Here is a 21,265-nt window from a genome sequence, read left to right on the forward strand (position 1 = left end):
TTGGTCTCTCTGCTTAAAAAGCTTCAGTGGTTTGCTGTTGCCTCTAGGAAAAAATACAGACTCTTTGTTTGGCCTTTAAAGCCTTCACAATCTGGCTTTATCCTGCCTCTCCAGGCTTATTTCATGTGACTTCCTCTCCACATTTCAACTGGTCTACTTGCTGTTCCTTATAGATAACATTCTGTCTCCTGCCACTGTCCCTTTATGCAGACTGTTCCCCACATCCTCCTCACCTCTGCCTATTGGCATTCTTAACCTCCTTCAAGACTCCACTCAGGCACTGCCTCTTCCATGTGACCTTTCCTATCCTTTGTGGTTGTCAGTTATTTCAATTGTGTCTGAGTCTTCGTCATCCCGTTGGGTTTTCTTGGCAAAGATCCTGGGATGGTGTGCCATTTCCTTCTTCAGCTCATTTTACTGATGAGGAAACTAAGGTAAACAGGATGAAGTGACCTGTCCAAGTTCCCACAGCTAGTAAGCATCTGAGGCCAGATTTGAACACAGGAAGATGAGTCTTCCTGACTCCAGGGCTGGCGTTCTATCCATTGAGCCACCTGGCTGCCTTTTCCTGCGCTACTCAGTTGTTGGTGTTCTCCATGCCCCCGAATTATTTTTCATTCATTTCATTGATTTTGTTATTTTTAAAAATTCAATTTTATTTTCAGCTTCATATTTTTCCCTTTCCAATCCATTAAGAAAGAAACACAAAACCCATTCAAAATTATTTCATACATTTTGTATTATTGTGTGCATATGTTTTATCACCCAGGAAAATGTAAAGTCCTTGAGCACAAGGATTATTTCACTTTTGTCTTTGAGTCTTCTGACATGTAGTAAGCATTTAATAAAAGCCTGTTGGATTGAATGTGGCTCTTATTTCATTTATTTTTGCTTGTGGGGGAGGGGAGGAAGGCTTGTTGAAGGAAATGACACCTTAAGTGGGCTCAGAAGGTTATAAACAGGATTGTCAGGCACAGATGGAATTGGTGGTAGGGTTCGGTCACATGATTCATTCTCGCCATAGAAGACAGTATAAGCAACAGGCAGAGCCGATCTGTGAATGGTTTACTTTGGTTTTGCCATAGCATATGTGGAAGGGAAGTAGTGTGATGTCAGAATGAAATGTCAGACTGAGGAGGGTCAGGAGTGCCAGACAGGGCAGTGATAGCACTGAATCACAATGGCAGGGATGACTACATCCTTGACAACACATTTTTTTCTGCTGTGACTACAGATGTTGGGGGGACCTTATAACCAGAGGTCGAAGGACCCTGGCACTTACTATAGATGTCTCTCATGCCTCACGATACCAGAATGTTCTTTGACTTTTGCTAGTTGTCTTCCAAACTCACTACTTTTTAGTGTCTGTGATATTATATAAAGATGGGGAACTGGGGAACGTCAATTAGTTTGGAATTCCTCAAAAGGGAGCTTAGCTCATGCAATCATCTTGGCTTTTTATGCTATTGATTAACTCCCACTGATTTATCATTAAAACTGTCCATGTAATTTAGTGAGCATCAGACTCCTGAGAAGGATGATTCAACACTCTGTGGGACTCACTGAATCAACAAACACTAATGATGACATCCTGGGTGTGGATTACGAGAAGACTCAGAAATTCACATGGCTGAGACTCCTTGGACAGCATTTCTGGTGCCTGGGAGCATGCAAAAATCTTGTGGTTTTGCTGATGAAGCATCTGGTACTCCAGCTATGAAAACAAACACTGCTCCCAGGATGGGTGGTACAGAAGGAATCAGACAAACCATTCAACAGCCTTCCCCTGTCACCTGACATCTGCTCAAACAATAGCTACTGACCAACAGCAGGGACTCTTTCTCCACACCTTCCTCCACATTCAGAAGCATTCCTGACCTGAGATTACCTGATGAAAATGTTTGCGTCTTCTAATGATGATGAATAATCATGTAGGCACACAGTACAATGGGAAAAAAAATGGTTCTGAAGTCAAAAGACATGAGTTCTAATCCTGACTCTGATACTTAGTACCTGTGTAACCCTGGGCAAGTCACTAAAACTCTTTTGGCTTCAGTTTCTTCGTCTGTAAAATGAAGTATTTGGACTAGATTATGTTACAATCCCTTCCTGCTTTAAATCTATAATACTTACTGAAAGCAAATGATGCATCTCAACCCACATCATTGAAGTGCTGGGAGTCAGGAAGGGAGGTTATGTTTCTTTTGTCTATATTCTTCTGTTTTTCATTTTAATTTCCTATTTCCCCTATGTACTTTATCATTCTAATTGATTCCCTCATACTAGATAAATGTTGACTGAGTGAGTTTGGACAATTACATGGAGCACTGGATAAAGTGCTGGACTTTGAGTCAGGAAGATCTGAGTCTAAATCTTACCTCAGAGACACACTTAGTTGAACAGAGACAAGTCCCTTAACTTCCCCAAGCCTTAGTGTCCTCATCTGTAAAAATGGGGCATTTTGTAGTTGCTCATTCCTTTAATCATGAACCTGTGGACCTTAGCACTCCAGTCCCTTCTATCCTTCACTGTCTCCCAAAGTCTGTCCAAGCTCGTGTTCATTGCTTTCATGACACCATCTATCTATCTCTTCCTCTACCATTGTCTTCTCTTTTGCCTTCAATCTTTCCCAACATTAGGGTCTTTTCCAATGAGTTCTGTCTTCCCATTATGTGGCCAAAGTATTTTCAGCTTTGGTATTTGACATTCCAATGAGTAGTCTGAGTTAATTTTTTAAAGTATTGACTAATTTGATCTGCTTGTTGTCCAAGGGACTCACAAAAGTCTTTAGCACAATTCGAAAGCATTGATTTTGCAGTGCTAGCTCTCATTATAGTTCAACTCTCACAGCCACACATTGCTACTGGAAAAACCATATGGAAAAACCATAGCTTTATCTATGCAGACCTTTGTCAGCAACGTGATGTCTCGGCTTTTTTATCATGCTGTTAAGATTTGCCATAGTTTTCTTTCCAAGGAGTAAGAGTCTTTTAATTTCATGTCTGCAGTAGCCATTTCTAGTGATCTTTGAGCTCAAGAATACAAAATTTGACATTGCTTCCCTTTCTTTTTTTTAATTGTTTCTTTTTAATTAATTTATTTTAGTTTTCAACATTCACTTCCACAAGATTTTGAGTTCCAAATTTTCTCCCCAGCTCGTCCCTCTCCCCACCCCAAGATGGCAAGCATTCTGAATACCCTTTCCCCTAATCTGTCCTCCCTTCCATCTTCCCCCCTTCTCTTATCCCCTTCACCTTCTATTTTCCTATAGGGTGGGATAGGTTTCTATACCCCATTGCCTGTATTGCTTCCATTTCTTCTCCCTCTATTTGCAAGGAAGTGATGAGATTAGTCACCATGATCTTAGTTCTTGTTTTTTTTTAATGTTAAGTCTGCTTTTACACTCTCTTCTCCACCATCAAGAGGCTTCTTAATTCTTCTTCACTTTCTGCCACCAAAGTAGTATTGTCTGCACGTCTGAGAATGTTGATATTTCTCCTGGCAACCTTAAATCCGGCTTTTAATTCATCCAGCCTGGCATTTCACATGATGTACTCTGCATATAAGTTAAATAAATAAGGTGACAATACACAGCCTTGTCATTCTCCTTTCCCAATCTTAAACCAGGCAGTTGTTCCATGTTTGGTTCTAACTGTTGCTTTTTGGCCCACATGCAGTTTCCTTGGGAATGATGATCTGACACTCCCATCGCTTTAAGGACTTGCCACATTTTGATCCACACAGTCAAAGGCTTTAGTGTAGTCAATAAAGCAGAGGTAGATGTTTTTCTGGAACTCCCTTGTTTTCTCCATAATCCAGCAAATGTTGGTGATTTAATCTCTAGTTCCTCTGTCTCTTTGAAAACCAGCTTGTCTTTCTGCTGATTCTTAGTTCATGCATTGCTGAAGCCTAGCTTGTAGAGTTTTAAGCATAATCTTGCTGGCATATCAGATGAGCACAATTGTTTGGTAACCTGAACGCTCTTTGGCATTGCCCTTCTTTAAGATTGGGACATAAACAGATCTTTTCCAATCCTGTTAAGTTTTCCAAATTCACTGGCATAGCGAGTACAGCACTTCAACAGCATCATCTTTAGGGTTTTAAATAGCTCAGCTAGAATTCTATCACCTCCGCTAGCCTTATTGTTAGCAATGCTGCCTAAGGCCCGTTTGACTTCATTCTTCAAGCTGTCTGGCTCTAGATCAGCAACCGCACCATTATGGTTATTGGTACTGTTGAGTTCTTTCCTGTAGGGTTCTTCTGTATAAGCTCATAGTTTCATTGAGTTACCCAAGACCTCACCACGACGAGGCAGTGATCCAGAAGGGGATAACAACACCTACTTCACCTTGTTGTGACGATCGATGAGATAACATGGTTGGTATTTTGCAAAGTGTCATATAAATGCTAGTATTATTATGAGGGTCAGTGAGATAGTGTTTACATATAACCTATGTAATAAGTGCTGTTGTTATTGTGAGGATCAATGAGATAACATGCTTGCAAAACACTATATAAATGCTATTCTTACTGTAAGGAGTGAATGAGACAACGTATTCAAAATGCCTTGTTTGAACACTGCCACATTTATTGTTCTTGTTGTTATTGTTATTGTTATTATAAGAACTGACCTCCAAAGAGAGAAATAAGGGACCAAGTCAGACCATACCAGCCGTGAGACATAGTGTTATTGTCTGTTATTGGATTCTAACTCAGGGGAAGATGTTGAGTGATGGAAACATGCTGATTCAGTGAATCAATCCACAGAGAATTCACTGAGCACCTACTATGTGCTAGGCACTGGGGATATAAATAAAAAGAATGACACAATCCCTACTCCTAGGAGCCTACATTCTAACAGATGTAAATCCAATTTTCCCTTATCAATAATAATCTTAATAATAGCTAGTCTATGTAATGCTTTAAGTTTTAATAAGCAGTGGATATACGCTATCTCATTCAATCCTTCACAAACATCATCAAAGCCATATGAAGGCAGGAGGGTGAACTGTTGATAATTTCATGTCATTTACATCACAGAGCCTTTTACCAAAAAAAAAAAAAGGTTAAGTAGACCCCTGAAATACAATAGATAAGCAAGAACTAAAAATAAGTTCTCATATCATTTCAATGAGCCCAGAAACATAAACTGCTGGGGAGACTTATTTCACAAGAACTATCAGGAAAACTGGAAAAAGTACTTGGTAAAAAAAAAAACAAAACAACAACCCAAAATCAAGTTTAGATCAGCATTCCATACCTTCTACCTCAACAAAATCCCAAATGAATAACAGGGCTCATTAAAAACTCACATCAAAAAAGCTAAATATGTTTATACCTATCTAATTAATACTTTAAAATCTATTTTTCTAATTAGCATGTATGCTTCTTGAGAGCAGGAGCTGTTCTTTCCTTTTTTTCGTATCCTAGAACTTAGTTAAGTACTTAATAAATGTGTTTTTTTGGTTCTGCATTCCATATTTCTCTGCATTTTTCAACTTGGTCTTTCTTAATTGTATTATATTGTTCCGTATGTTCATATACCCCAGTATATGATATGCTCTTTAGAATCTCAAGTGACTTGATTTTGATACTTTGGGGGAGCCAGGATTTCATCAGCCTGGGCACTCTCTCCTAATCCTCTCACTTGTGTATGGATTTTCATCCGTATCTGTGGCAGCATAGAATGCATGGAAGTGGGGGGAGTGTTGCATCTGGAGACAGAAAAACCTAGGCTCAAATCCTTCTTCTGACACTTACTAGTTTTGTGACCACAAGTAGATCCCAACCTCTCCGAGGCTCAGGCAGCTCTAGAAAACACATTTTAGAACGACTACAATCTGCCTTGGTGGAGGGAGTTCCCACACAAAGAAAATCACAGAGTCTTGACTTCCTAATGTGAAGAGAAACTCCTAGGGGTGGAAGAATAAGTGGGGTAGATAAATGAGGAATAAAATTGCCCTTTTGGGTACTGGGATGCTGACAGGTGTCCGTGGCCACGCTAGATTGGGGTCCTCTGTGGCGCCATTTATTTTGTTTTAGACAGGAGCTTGGTAAACTACAGAGTGTCTAAGGGAGAGCAGCCAGGGTGATGAAGACCTTGACTTCATGCCAAATGTGGATCACCTAGAAGAACTGGAAGTGTTAAGCCTGGAGAAGAGAAGACTTAGTTGAGACGTGGTAGCCAACCTCAGCTTGTGGAAGACTCCTGCTCACCATTGGGAAAATATTAGTGGTAAAAAGATGGGCTTTTGTTCTACGGAATGGCTTGGCACCACTGAAAACACATCTATTCATGGTAGATCTAGGAACCAAACCTGAGAATGATACTGCACCATATTGTCTGTGTGACCTTGGTCAAATCACTTAAGCACTTTAGGCAGTGCTAGCCTATTTGTCAAATACTAGATGACTTTTAAGGTTCCAGCCAGTTCTAAGTCTGTGGTCTTTTGGAATCCTATTAGCTAATAAGCCAAACGTCATTTGTTAAATACTACGTACCAGACACTGTGCAAAGTAGGGAGAATAGAAAGAAAGGGGATGGGGAGGAGGAAAGGATATCAAAATAGAAGGACGCTGACTTACATGCTCTGGAATGTATGATAAGATCCAATGGAAAAGTTCAAATGAGAAGGGAAGGCCCGTGACCCCGGCTCCTGTCCTCCATACTATAGAGAGCTAGAATTGAAAGGCGCTTAGCAGTCATTTCATCCAACTTATTCATTTTATAAACAAGCAAACTGAGACTTAAGAGAGGTCACAGAATCACAGAGTGATGGATTGAGAGGTAGAAGGGAGCTTGGAGATCATCTGGCTCCATTTTACAGGTGATAAACATGAAGTCTAAAGGGAAAAGCAATTTGTTTAAGGTCAGGTTATGTGGCAGAGCCAAGGCTCAAATGCCCATTTTCCATCTCCAAATCTAGCACTCTTCGCCCAGTAAGGTTCTACAGACCTCTTTTCAGAATGTTTTTTTTAAGTCATAATTGAAGGAAATTATACATTTTCAGTTAGAGATTCATAAAAATCAAGATGTATTTTTTCCCATCCAAGTTCACAGACAGCCCCTCCTTGAAATCTATCCACAGACTCCTGAATTGGGGGGAACAGTTAGAACCCCTGTAAGTGGGTTAAGGTAATAAATATTTTGCTGCCAGAATCCAAATAAATGCTCTTAAAAGCTAAAGGCCAAGTCGTGTGTTTTATTTAAATACAATAGAACTTTGACATGACCTGGTACAAAGTTAAGTAAGCGGAGCCTAGAAAACAATATGTACAATAATTACAGTAATGTAAATGGAAAGAACAACCACAAAACAATTGAAACTGAAAGTTGCAGAATTACAAAGGACCAACATGTCCCTGGCAAACAGATGTGAAAAAGCACCACCCTCCCCTCCCCCCCTTTTTTACAGAAGGAATGGCAGTGGAGGTCCAAGGTAAAGGAACATTGCATATATTGTCAGATTTTTTTAATGTATTAATTGATTTTGCAGAATTTTTTTCTATTCCTCCCTTTAAAAATTCTGTGTTATAAGGAATGGCTCTCTGGAAGGAAGGAAGGAAGGAAGGGATACTAACTGGGTGACGCAAAAAGATACCAATAAAAAATCTATATTAAAAAAATAAATGTTATAGAACATGTTAAAGTGAGTAAATCTGAGAATAAGGGGAAATAGCAGTTATGCTGAGATTCTGAAAGGTCCTGTTCTACAGTAGTCTCTCCTAGATTCCTAGAAACAGGGAATTAGCAACTTTCTAAAGAAGATGAATAAAACTCATTATATATTATAAATAAGCATATTTTTGTAAATGGTGATATCATTCCATTCCTTTTAGCAGTTGGAATGGCTGTCCAAAGCCTACTGGAGATAGTGCTTCATATATTGTACATAATATTTGATGTATTTACAGTTCAGTGATTCATGGCAGTTCCATGCTTATTTGTATATATGTAAAAAGCATAGTCTGATCATCAGTTTTTGAGAAAATTAAAAAAGACAACAGGGTGACAGATTTAGAGCTGGAAATAGCCTTAGTCCAATGGTCCCATTTTCCAAATGAAGAAACCAAGGCACAGAGAGATTAATTGATCTGCCCAGAGTCACAGAGGTAGTCAGCCGCTGAGCCAGCAAGTGATTTATCCAAGGTCACAAGTTGTGCTAGTAGCAAGACTGGAACAGGAAGTCAGGTATTCTGGCTCCAAGTTCAATACTAATTGTACTATGTCCAAACTGACTCCTGCTCACGCTGTTTGAAGAGATCTCACATCAAGATAAGTGGAAATACCCATCTAAGTTGCACTACATTGAAACACATGAGATTTGAAAGGAAAGGCAAGGGAGAGATGATCGATGTTTTATAGTCACTGGGGAAAGTGGATCAGGTTAGCTCTTTGATTATTCTTACAAATGGAAAAACTCATGTTCTGCACAATATTCCAATTGTTACCATATCAAAGTTGCAGAAGCAAGTGCTTTTAGTGGAATTGCCTGGTGGAATCGGGTGATTTTACGGCACAAGGTCAGTCTGCCAAATATTTATTAGGCATCTTCCATGTAGTCAGACACTGTGCTAAGTACTGGGGACTCCAAGAAAGGCAAAAGACAGTCCCTGCCCTCACGGAGCTCCTAATCGAGACAGCTGAGGGCACCAAGATGCTCCCAGACAACCACCCAGGCTCACAACTCGGTGTTATGCCTGACTGTTCACTCTTGTGGTCTGTTATTGTTCAGTTGTTCAATTGACCCCTTTGTGTGCTTATTTTGTTTTGTTTTGGCAAAGATATTGGAGTGGTTTGCCATTTCCTTCTCCAGCGGATTAAGACAGACAGAGGTTAATGACTTGCCCAGGGTCACACAGCTAGTGAGTGTCTGAGGCCAGATCTGGATTCAGGTCTTCCTGATTCCAGGCCCATTACCCTCGAGACACCTAACTGCTCTTATCCCCCCTGTATTCAATTTGTTGTCAAATCTTGTTGTTTCTACCTTCACAACCTCTCTTGCACGCATCCTCTTCTCTCTGCTCACACCTCCCTAGATTGGGCCCCTCGCCCCTTCTCACTTAGACTATTGCAATTGTCTCTTTTTTACAGTCAAGTAAAACAAGTTTCTGCATTGGCCATGACCATTGTCTCTCTTTCCAGAGGTAGGTAGCATGTTTCATCATGAGTCCTCTGGGATTGTAGCTGATCATTGTATTGATTAGAGTTCCTGAGTCTTTTAAAGTTGTTTGTCTTTATAATACTGTAATTATTGTATAAATTGTTCTCCTGGTTCTGCTCATTTCACTTTGCATCAGTTCAGACGAGTCTTCCTAGGTTTCTCTAGAATGAGAGAAATGATTATTTCTTTCTTATGTTAATAACCAATTATTGAATTAGAACTAAGGTTTTTCCCCCTTCTATTTCCTCATTCCTTGTAGGCTATTCAAGCAGCCTTTGAGGGACAGGGCTGATAAAGAGATGAAATCTTGGACAGATATACCCCACTGGCAAAACTCAGATCTGTTCAAAAGGTAAAGAAATTTTAGTTTAGGTGAATTGATGGATTCCAGCCCATTGTGTTTTAGTCAGACAAGCCTGGATAAAAGTGGATTTCCCCCTTTTGTCTAGATTACCCTAGGCAGGATGATATGTGTATAGGTAGGTCTCTTTGACCAAAACTAAAGGGGCAGTCATGTCCTCCAGACCCTCATTAGAATAAGCCTACTTCTCATTATAGTATTCATTCTCTTATTATTTGTTAACCAATCGGAGTTGATTTCCACCCTCAGGAATACCCACTCTTACAGGGGCATGTAAATGTTGAGTGGGTTCCATGAGAAGTCTTTGGCATTCAAGAGTGCCACTGACCATTTTTATTAATTTTCCACTAGCATGATTAATAAAATGATTAATTACCCAGAAATTATGTCTCTTGAACTTTTTATATATTACAGAAACCATATCCTTCATTCTTTCTTGTAGAACAATAGTTTTCCATCACATTCCTATACCATAACTTGTACCCTGTCAAGGTTCCATTTCTTTGCTACCACAAAAAGAACTGTTTGAATATTTGTGTGCATATATATCCCTTTCCTCTTTCTTTGATTTCTTTGAGGTATAGACCTATTAACAATATTACTGGGTCAAAGGATACGTACAGTTTATTAGCTTTTGGTGTTCTAAATTGCTTTCCAGAATGGCTGGACTATTTCACTGCACCATCAATACTGCATTAATATATCTGTTTCCCCAAAGTCCCTCTGGCATTTGTCATTTCTTTTTCCGTCAACTCTGCCAATAAGATGGATGTGAGGTGGTAGCTCAGAGTTGTTTTAATTTGCATTTCTTTAATTATTGGTGATTTAGAGAATTTTTCATTTGGCTATTGATAGCTTGGATTTCTTCCTTTGAAAACTACCTATTTATAAGCTTTGATCATTTGTCAATTGGGGAATGGCTCTTATTCTTAAAATTTTGATTCAATTCCCTACGTATCATAGAAATCAGATCTTTATCAGAGAAACTTGCTACAAAGATTTCTCCCCAATCTCCTGCTTCTCTTCTATATTAGCTGCCTTGGTTTTGTTTGTGCAACACCTTCTAAATTTTGTTATCAAAATTCTGTATTTTACTTCCTGTCAACCTCTCTATCTCTTGTTTGGTCAGAACCCTTCCCTATCCATAAATCAGACAAGTAATTTCTTCCATGCTCTTTTTATTTGCTTATTATGCTTCTCTTTTTGTTGAAATCATGTACCCATTTGGAGCTCATTTTGGTATGTAATGTAAGATGTTGGTCTACACCTAGTGTCTGCAAGATTGGTTCTAATTTTCCCAACAACTTTGTACTACTTGACTACTGTGAAGTAGTGTTTTGTTAGTTTGATTGGTATGGCACTAAATAGATAAATTAATTTACCTATTCTCATTCTTATTATATTGGCTCACCCTACCCATTAGCGATTAATGTTTCTCCAATTATAGATCTGCCTTTATTTGTGTAAAGAGTGTTTTGTAATTGTGTTCATATAGTTGCTTTGTGTGTCTTGGCAGGTTGACTCACAAGTATTTCATACAGTTCATAGTTATCATAAACTAAATTTCTCTTTCTATCTTTTGTTGTTGGACTTTTTTTGGAGATATACAGAAATGCTGATGGTTTGTGTGGGTTTACTTTGTATGCTTCAATTTTGCTGAAGTTGCCAATTGTTTCAATTAGTTTCTAATTGACTCTCTAGGATTCTCTAAATGAACTATCATATTATATGCAAAAAGTGACAGTTCTGTTTCTTCTTTGCCTATGCTTACTGCCTCAGTTTCTTTTTCTTGTGTTATTGCTGTTGCTAGCATTTCTAGCATTATATTGAGTAGTAATAGTGATATTGAACATCCTTTCTTTACCTCTGATCTTATTGGAAAGATTTCTAATGTATCTCAATTACAGATAATGATGGCTCTTGGTTTTAGATCAATATTATTTATCATTTTTAGGAAAGCTCTGTTTATTCTTACACTTTCTAGAGTTTTTTTTAAAAAACAAATGAGTATAGCATCTTTTCAAATTTCCTAAACAGCAGTACTCCTTTGTATTTGGACTTTATCATGTCCCTGTACACTTCACCTTCCCACTCCCCATCTCACTCCCACCCCATTTTTCAACTTTCTTTTGTGTGTTGTTCTTCCTTGAGGACAGGAACTATCTTTTCTTTTTCTTTTTTGCATTCTCAGTGCTTAGCACAATGCTTGTCATGTAGTAGAATTTAATAAGTATTTATTGACTGACTGGAAAACATTTTTTCTGTATGTATTGATATAATCATTTAATTTGTATTGTTTTTGTTGTTAATATAGTTCATTATTTATAGTTTTACTAATATGGAACTGAATTCCCTGGGATAAATACAGCCTGGTCAAAGTGTATAATCTCTGTGTTATGTTGCTATAATCTCCTTGCTAATATTTTATTTAAAAGTTTTGCATCAATATTCATTAGGGATATTAGTCTATAATTGTCTTTCTCTGTTTTGACTCTTCCTGGTTTGAATATTAAGACAATATTTATGACATAGAAGGAATTTGGTAAGGCCCTTCTTTTCCTATTTTTCCAATAATTTTTGTAGGATTAGAATTAATTGTTTTTTAAATGATTCATAGAATTCACTTGTAAATACGTCTAGTTCTGTTTTGCTTTTCCTTTTTGAGTTAATTTATAATTTGTTCAACTTGTTTTTCTAAGATAAGGTTATTTAAGAGTTCTATTTCCTATTCTGTTAATTTGGACAATTTATAAATATTTTTCCATTTCATTCAGATTGCCAATTTTATTGCCATATAGTTGGGCAAACTAGCTCCCAACAATTGTCTCTATTTCTTCCTCATTAGTTATGAGGGTAATTTTATTGCATGATTGGTTACAGGTGCATTTAATATTTCTGCTTTTGTGCATTGACTTGTGAAATTTTTATCTCCAAATACAAGGTCAGTTTTTGTAAAGGTTCTATGCATATTGGGGAAAGGAATATTCCTTTCCATTCCCATTTAATATTAATCAGAAGCCTATTATGTCTATCTATTACAAAATTCTATTCAGGTCCTTTATTTATTTTTGGTTAGATTTATCTAGATCTAAGAGGAATAAATAGGTCCTACATTATTATAGTTTTACTATTTCTCCCTATAACTCATTTAACTTTTCTTTTGGTTTGTATATGTTTAGTATTTCTACTGATTCATTGTCTGTAGCACTCTTCAACAACCTGGGAGCAAAATGTTCATCCATTTTAGTTAGGTGTATTTCTGCTGTTGCTTTGTCTGAGATCATGATTGTTACCCTTAAACAGAACCAGATGGATTTACAATTGAATTCTATGAATTTTTTTACCTCAGTTGAGGCATACTAGATTTTGCTCCATTCCCTTATTTTAATTCTTTGTGTATCTTTCTGTTTCAAATGTGTTTCTTATTAATAATATTTTGTTGGATTATGATTTCTAATCCTTTATGCTATCTTCTTTTATTTTGTGGATGAGTTCATTCCATTCACATTCACAGTTATGATTGTTAATTGTCTATTTCCCTCCATCCTTTTCTCTTATTTTTCTTCTCTTTGTTTCCTGCCCTGTTTTAAGAGTTCATTTTGCTTCTATTTAGTTCTTGCCTTAACCTAATCTCCCTCTAATTCATTGCCTTTCCCTTAACTCCTTTCCTTCCTATTTCCCTTTTGACTGAAATATATTTCTATGTGCAACTGTGTTTGTATGTGTATTTCCCTCCTTTAAACGGTTCAGATAAGAATGAGGTTCAAGTGTTGCCTGCATTCTCCCACTCCTTGCTCCTTGTTGGGTGAACTTCTGCTTCTGCACCCCATTTATGTGAGAGAATATATCCCGTTATTCCTCTCCCTTCTCTCCTTTCCCATGCATTCCTCTTCTCCTCCTTCTTTTAAGATCATCAAAGCACAATAGAATTGCTTCCAGCCGCTCTGTTTAAATAGACTCCCTTTATGACTCCTGATAATAACAGAGTTCTGAGGGGATACATATATCATCTCCTCGTTAAAACTTATGTTTACTTGCTCATGTTTACCTTTTTATGAATCTCTTGACTTTGTATGGTCTTTTCATCAGGAATGCTTGGAAGTCCTCTATTTCCTTAACAACCCTTTTTCCCCCTCATAGGATTATAAGATCAGTTTAGCAGTTATCCTTTGTTGTAAGCCTAGATCTTTTGCCTTCTGGAATATTATATTCAAAGCTCTTCACTTCTTTGTAGTGGTGGCTTCTAAATCACGTGTGATCCTGACTGTGGTTCCTTAGTACTTGAATTCTTTCTTTCTGGTTATTCAAAGTATTTTTTGTCTTTCATCTGAAAGCTCTGAATTATGTTCCTTGAAGTTTTCATTTTGAGTTTTCTATCAACAGGTGACCAACAGATTCTTTCAATTTCTACTTTGCCCTCTGATTCTAAGAGATCTGGGAAATTTTATTTTCTGATTACTTGAAATAGGACGTCCAGACTCTTTTTTGGTAATGATTTTCAGGTAGTGAATGATTTTTAAATGATTTTTCCTCAGTCTTGTTTGGGAACATTATTTTTGTTATGAGATGGTTTACATTTTTCTATTTTTTCAATCTTTTGATTTTGTTTTAATATTTCTTTATATCTCATGGAATCATTAGCTTCTATTTGGTCAGTTCTAATTTTCAGAATGATTTTCTTGGGTAAGGTTTTATATTTCTTGCTCCAAGCTGTCAATTCTCTTTTCCTATCTTTCTTCCACAACTCTCATTTCTTTTCCCCCATGTTTTCTTTTACTGCTTTTATTTGGTTTTAAAATCATTTTAGCTCTTTTTATACTCTTCCTTTATCTCTTCCAGGAATCCTGGTTGGATTTATGTTAAAGCTGCATTTTTTCTCTTAGCCTTGCTTATTTTTTTAAGTTGTGCTCTTCTTCTAGGTTTTTTTTTTTGAGGTTTCCTGTCACCATCATATTTCTTTCAGCTAAGATTCTTTTTTAAAAATTTGTTTTCTCATTCTTACATCCTACTTCTCAACGTTGGAGTTTACAGTAAGTCTGGGCTCTGCACATTTCTAGGGGGGAATGTATGTCTTGAAATTTTACCCTCTTCCATCTTCTGTTGCTTTCACCACTCTGGCTGGGGAGCTGTAAGTTTTCAATACTCCCAAAGTGACATGACCCAGGGCAAAGCCTGTTCATTGCCCTCCTCGTCTCAGCTGCCCAAGTTCTTGACCCAGGTCAGCTTGTTCTTTATTGGGAGTTCAGGTAGACTGTTGCTGGACTTAGCTACTATTAGCCTACTGGGAGGCTCTATAGATTCAGAATATCTGAACTATAGTCTCCTCTTTGGCCTGGGCTCCTGCCCTGCTTATTTGGCTGAAGGCTTAAGCCTGGATTAGAGATTAGAACTCAGTCCCTGCTCTGCTGTTGGGATCAGAGTCGCATGCCTACTGTTTGCTTTTGAACTTGTATATTATTCAGTATCCAGCTGAGGCCTAGTACATAGTAGCTACTAAGGACCACTCCTCTTTTCCATCTCAAGGTGTAGACTTGGAATTAGGTAGTACCAAACAGAGCTGCCAGATGGCACTCATTCCTGCATCCTGTGTTAATTCAAGAAACCTCCGCTATTTCTTCCTGCCCTCGTTCCAAACTAGACTCTGGAATGTTCCATCCACAGCATTCTCTGACCAGACCTCATGCCCTGCATCCTCAGACTTCTTTGTCTGTCTCCCTTTGCTTCCCTGGGCTAGAAAAATGGCTCCTTGTGCCTTTTTAAAAAAAAATTTCCTGATCAGAATTAGGTCTGGTATGGTGGGAGAGCCAGACTATACTTCTTCATGAAATATATGACTCTTCGCTGCCATATTCTTTTAATTGGTCATTGCGCCTCAAAGTTCTTCCCATTCCAGTTGCCCTGAGTGGTTTCCTTTCCTTATCCTCAGACTGTAATCACCCTTCATGTGTTGAGTATTTAGGCAGTTAACTACTGATTCCAGAAGCACACATTACACATAACAAAAAAGCAACATGGTAGGGTAATCAGAATAATGGATTTAGAGTCAAGATGCCCTGGGTTTAAATCCTGCTACAGACATTTACCAGATGTGTGACCCTGGTTAAGTAATTTCCCCCACTGCAAAATGAGAATCAATATAGCATCCCTCAAAGGTTATTGTGAGGATCAAATTAGATAATATTTGTAAAGCAGTTATCACAGTGCCTTCCTGGCACATAGTAGGTGCCTCATAAATAGTGATTCTATTCTATCCTTAGAGAGAACATGGAAGAAATACTAAATGGTAATACAGGAATGATGCTCCCTCCTTAGTTATGAGAGTTGTCTGACGAGGTTAGCAACTTTACAGTCTTCTAGTACCATTGGTGAGATATCTCAGACTTTTCTCAGCAGCATATTCTAAATGCCCAGCAACTACCTAATTACAAGTGGAAGGTTAAGCAGTAATGGCATGTGGAAGGCTAGATTTTAATGGCTGATCTGTCCCTTAAACAAATAGGAAGTAAATGGTGAGCCCTCTGTTAGATTTCAAGATGATACAGAATATGGCGATGACCTCCAAAAAAGCAATCAACCAAGAAGCATTTTTACACTCCTGCTATAGGCGAAAAGTAGACACTGTACTGGGCACTGGGGATTCAAATACAATTAATGAAACAATCCCTATTTGCAAAGAGCTTAGATCCAAAAGGGGGAAAGAGGGCTAAAGGACAAACTTGAAGCTCATCCTCACAGCTTGGTAAGTGAAGAAACACTTCTGTTTTATAAGGAAGAAAAGCAAGATCTAGAATCTCTGAGGGGAAAGGAACCCACCGTCCAGGCTAACCTGTAACTGTCTTGGAAGCCCCTCTACTTCATGCCTTCCAGCTTCTGTTCAAAGACACCCATGAAGGAGAGCCCAGAACTTTTGAAGGCAGTTCATTCTGATTATGGAAAGCTCTCATTATTAGGAAGTTTACCCTTAAATCAAGCCTAAATTTACCACTTCCACTGGCTTCACCTAGTTTTGCTGTCTGGAGCCAAGAACAAGCCCAATCTTTCTTCCAAATGACTGTCCTTAGGATGCATAAGATAGCTTAGGAAGTGAGCCCTTGACATTTGTAATTACCTGACCGATATTGGAACGCACCCACTCAAATGCTGTGGCAGTCCTCAGCAAGAAAACAACAAAACACAGACTTCACCATCCAGTTTCTGAACACAACTAGAAAAGGAAATATCAATACAGCTTTTGATCAGGATCAGATGAATCATTTTAAATGTCACAGATATAGGCCAGGCAGTAGTATAGCTGAATCAAAGGGCAAACATTCTTGTAAATTTTTGTGTTTAATTCCAAATGACTGTCTTTCATAAAGCAGCAGCTAGTATAGTGGTCTATATTCAGGAGACACTTAATAAATGCTTGTTTATTAAATTTTTCACAACCCTGGAGCCATACTGACCTAATTGCTAAGTGTCTGTCACTTATACTATAGCCAGGTCCCAATTAATGAGAATAATGAATCCCTTGAAGTGGTTCCATGTATTCTTATTCTCACTATTCAAATTCATAATTATGTAAAATATGGTCATTGGTTCCAGCTCAATAGAAATAGGCATTTCTTCCTACTCCCACCCCAATCCTTTTCCAGTTCTGGAATCATAATCAAAACAATTTCATCATTTCTACTAGGAAAAAAAAGTGTTATTTCATTCCTTTGTAGCTACATTAACAGTCTGTCTCTATAATTTAATGAAACAAGATGTCTCTCCTCGACCACTGCTCTTTGAAGTTGCTTGAGAGCAGACATTGCCTTTCTTCTGCATTCGTACCCCCAAAGCTTCGCATAGTGTTTGGCATATTGGAAGCATTTAATGCTATTCATTCATTCATTCATTCATTCATTCATTCATTCATTCATTCATCACATGAGTTTTAAGACTTCCAAAGCACTTTCCTTACAACCACCCTGTGAAGTAAGTAGTACAAATACCCCCATTTTACAGATGAGAAATTCAGAGAGTTAAAATGTTAACACAAGCTAAAGTATGAACAAAATGGAGAAAAGGAAAAACAATAAAGGAAACTTTGAAAGCATCTTGGACTCCAGAGCTGGAAATTTTCCGTGGAACCTTTGGTCAGTCCAACAGTCGGTGAGCTGGTGAGCCATCTGGCACTGTAGCAGTTGAAAAGAGAGAGATGTGTTCTTGTGATTATAGCTTTAGAGCTATAATAAAGGTCTTTATATATATTTATATGTATAAAGGTCTTTAGAGGCCAGCTAGTTTAACCTCCTTATTTGAGAGATATGTAAACTGAAGACTAGACCTGTTGGGAAGCGACTCGCCCCAGGTCACACAGCTAGTCAGTGTCTGTGGCTGCATTTGAACCCAAGTCTTCCTGATTCCTTGATTCATTCTCTCATTTATGAATTTTAGATTTAAAAACAAGCAGACTCCCTAAATTCATATGCAAATAGATTAATAACTAGGGCTGTAAAGAACTTTTCCACTGTAGTGTAGTCTTGGAACTGCTTTCCTTGGTACCCGCCAACCAATTCTGCCATCTTCCTTCCCTCTAACTTGGGCATCCTCCAAAACACTTTCAACAGGTAAGGATTAGTCAGTCAACCTCTAAAGCCTAGAGAAGACTCTAGGCCCTAGCTATCTGCTACCATATTGATTTAGAAAACCACAAATTAACATTATGTTTTATTGTATTTTCATTTATTTTGTTAAACATTTCTCAATTACATTTTTGTTTCTTTAAAAGAATATCATTTATTTTTTCTCAATGACATGTAAAATAATTTTTAACATTCATTTTTTTTAATAATTTCTGATTTCCAAATACTCTCCCTCCCTTCCTCCCCACTTCCCTTCCTGAAAAGGGATATAGATTATACATGTGGAGTCATGCAAATCATATTTCCATATTAGCCATGTTGTAAAAGAGAACACAGACCAGAAAATACAGGAAAAATAGAGAAAGTAATAAATAGTGCACTTCGATCTGCATTCAGATTCCTTCTGTTAATTCTCCGGAGGTGGACAGCATTTTTCATATTAAGTCCTTTGGAATTGTATCATTCTTGATCACATTTTAATTTTTTAGCTGCACATTCTGGAGTTTTGCGGGCTGTGGGCAGCAAGTTTGACACCTCTGCCCTAGAAGACCTAGAGTTCCCTCCAGGACCTTGTAGTGGATGATGATGGTAGGGTCACTTGCTCCTCTGAGCAGCTCAAGTTGGCGCAGCAGATCCAGCACTGGACTCAGAGTTAAGAAGCCCTAGGTTTGAATCTTGCCTCAGAGACTTACTGGGTTAACTTCTGTTGGGCTCAGCGGACATTTATCCCCTTTGTCTCAAGGAGTCCCCTGATTCTGGACCCAAGCACATGAATTGAGTTCAGTGGTAGATGAGGATGGCCTCCCAAAAGGATTAGGTTTTTTCTCATTGTTTCTGGCTCTTTACACCCTCACCCCATAATTACAGGGAAAATTACTTAAAGTTTACATTTATTTGGTAAACGTCTAGGATGTGCCCCCATGAAGATCAAGTATAAGACAGCTATTTAATTTTTCCACCCAAAAAAAGGAAATACTTAAAACATTTAAGATTCACAAGTATGCACTGACAAAAAAACCAACCAACAACTAACCCTTAACTATCAAGTAGTAACTTATAACTACCATTATATTCTCCTAGGAAGTTTGTACTTAAAATACCAAAACATGTTTTGATCATCAAAATACAAGACATTTTGTGAGATTGCTGAATTAGCTCCAACTTCACAGCAGCTCAGCACTACCCAAATAACTCCCTTTCAGGTCCATGATTTCTGACAAGCCAGGTCAGAGCTTGGGCTCTCCTCTTCCTGATGCACAGAGTGGATAGGACAAGAAATTAAAAATTTAAAAAATTAAATCAGCTTTCAGAGGAATGAGAATGAAGAATGGATGAGACGTAGATTTTTGGACATATCAGTGTGAGAAATTGTTTTGCTTGATTCTGCCCATTTTTTTTCCTTTTAAATTGGGGGATGGAGTGGGAAGGAGAGAAAAATAAGTGCATGTTAATTGAAAAAAATGAAATGAAAAAAATCAAGTAACAGTAAAAAAAAATCACCCCTTCTTCTCTAAGCCTCACTTTCCTCATCTGTAAAATGGAAATAACATGTTAATGGTCATCAGATCCTAGCACCTAGATCAGTGCCTTGTACATGGTACTTAATCAATGCAGACTGAATTGAACTGTATTCAATCAATCAACAAACACTATTAAATGCTGACTATATGCCAACCACTGTGAAGAGCTCTGGGGATACAAAGTGGGCAAAAGACAGTCCCTGCCCTCAGGGAGCTCACAATCTAATGGAGGAGACAACATACAAATAAATATTTACAAAGCAAGCTAGATACAATAGAAAGTAATTAACAGAGGAAAGGCACTGGAATTGAGAAGTTGGTAAAGGCTTCCAGTAAAAAAAAAAAATGGGATTTTAGTTGGGCCTTAAAGGAAACCAGAGAAGTCAGCAGGCACAGTTGATGAAGGAGGGCATTTCGGACATGTGGAACAACCAGAGAAAATGCCTGGAGCTGAGATGAAGTGTCTTGCTCATGGAACAACCAGGAGGCCAACGTCAGTGGATCAAAGAGTAAGTGTAGGGGGCTAAGGTGTGAGAAGACTGCAAAGGAAGGAGCTAGGTTACGAAGGCCCTTGAATGCCTAACAAAACATTTCATATTTCATCCGAGAGGCAACGGGAAGCCACTGGAGTTTCTCGATTAGTGGAAGTGACATGGTCAGACCTATGCTTTAGGAAAATCACTTTGGTTACTGAATAGCCGATGGATTGAAGTGGGACTTGAGGCAGGCAGACCCACCAGCAGGCTACTGCAATAGCCCAGGGCTGAAGATGATGAGGGCCTGCACCAGGGTGGGGGTGGTGTCAGAGGAAAGAAGGGGGCCTATTGGGGAGATGTTACAGAGCTGAAATTGACAGGTCTTGACAATAGCTTGGATATTGGGGAGGGGGGCAATGGGAGATGGTGAGAGATCCAGGATGACTCCTATGTTGTGAGCCTTGGGGACTGGGAGGATGGTTTTGCCCTCTACAGTAACAGCAAAGTAAGAGTGGAGGAAGGGGAAAGATAATGAGTTCTATTTTGTATGTGCTCAATTTAAGAGTCTACTGGATATCTAGTTTGAGATGTCCGAAAAGCAGTTGGAGATATGAGATTGGAAGTCTGCTGAGAGGTTAGAGCAAAAAAGATAGAGTTGAGAATCATCAGCATGGAGATGGTAATTAAATCCATGAGAGCTGATGAGATCACCAAGTGAAGTAGTATGGAGGGGAAGAGAAGGAGACCCAGGACAGAGACCCAAGGGACACCTACAGCGAGAGAGTATGATCTGGAGGAGAAACCAACAAAGGAGTCAGAGAAGGAACACTCAGATAGAGGAGAAGAACTGGGGGAGAGTGGTGTCCTGAAAACCCTAGAGAGAAGAGAATCTCTAGGAGAAGGGTACGATGCAGTCAGAAGTCAGATTGTAAAGGGTCAAAAAAATAGAAGAGGGGGGCAGCTAGGTGGCGCAGTGGATAGAGCACAGGCCTTGGAGTCAGGAGGACCTGAGTTCAAATGTGACCTCAGACATTTGACATTTACTAGCTGTATGACCCTGGGCAAGTCACTTAACCCTGATTGCCTCACCAAAAAAGCAAAAAAAAAAAAGATGTGAGACGGTGTAAGGCACCTG

The sequence above is a fragment of the Phascolarctos cinereus genome, unplaced genomic scaffold, assembly GCF_003287225.1.
Source record: "Phascolarctos cinereus isolate Bilbo 61053 unplaced genomic scaffold, phaCin_HiC Scaffold_7;HRSCAF=346, whole genome shotgun sequence".
NCBI lineage: Eukaryota > Metazoa > Chordata > Mammalia > Diprotodontia > Phascolarctidae > Phascolarctos > Phascolarctos cinereus.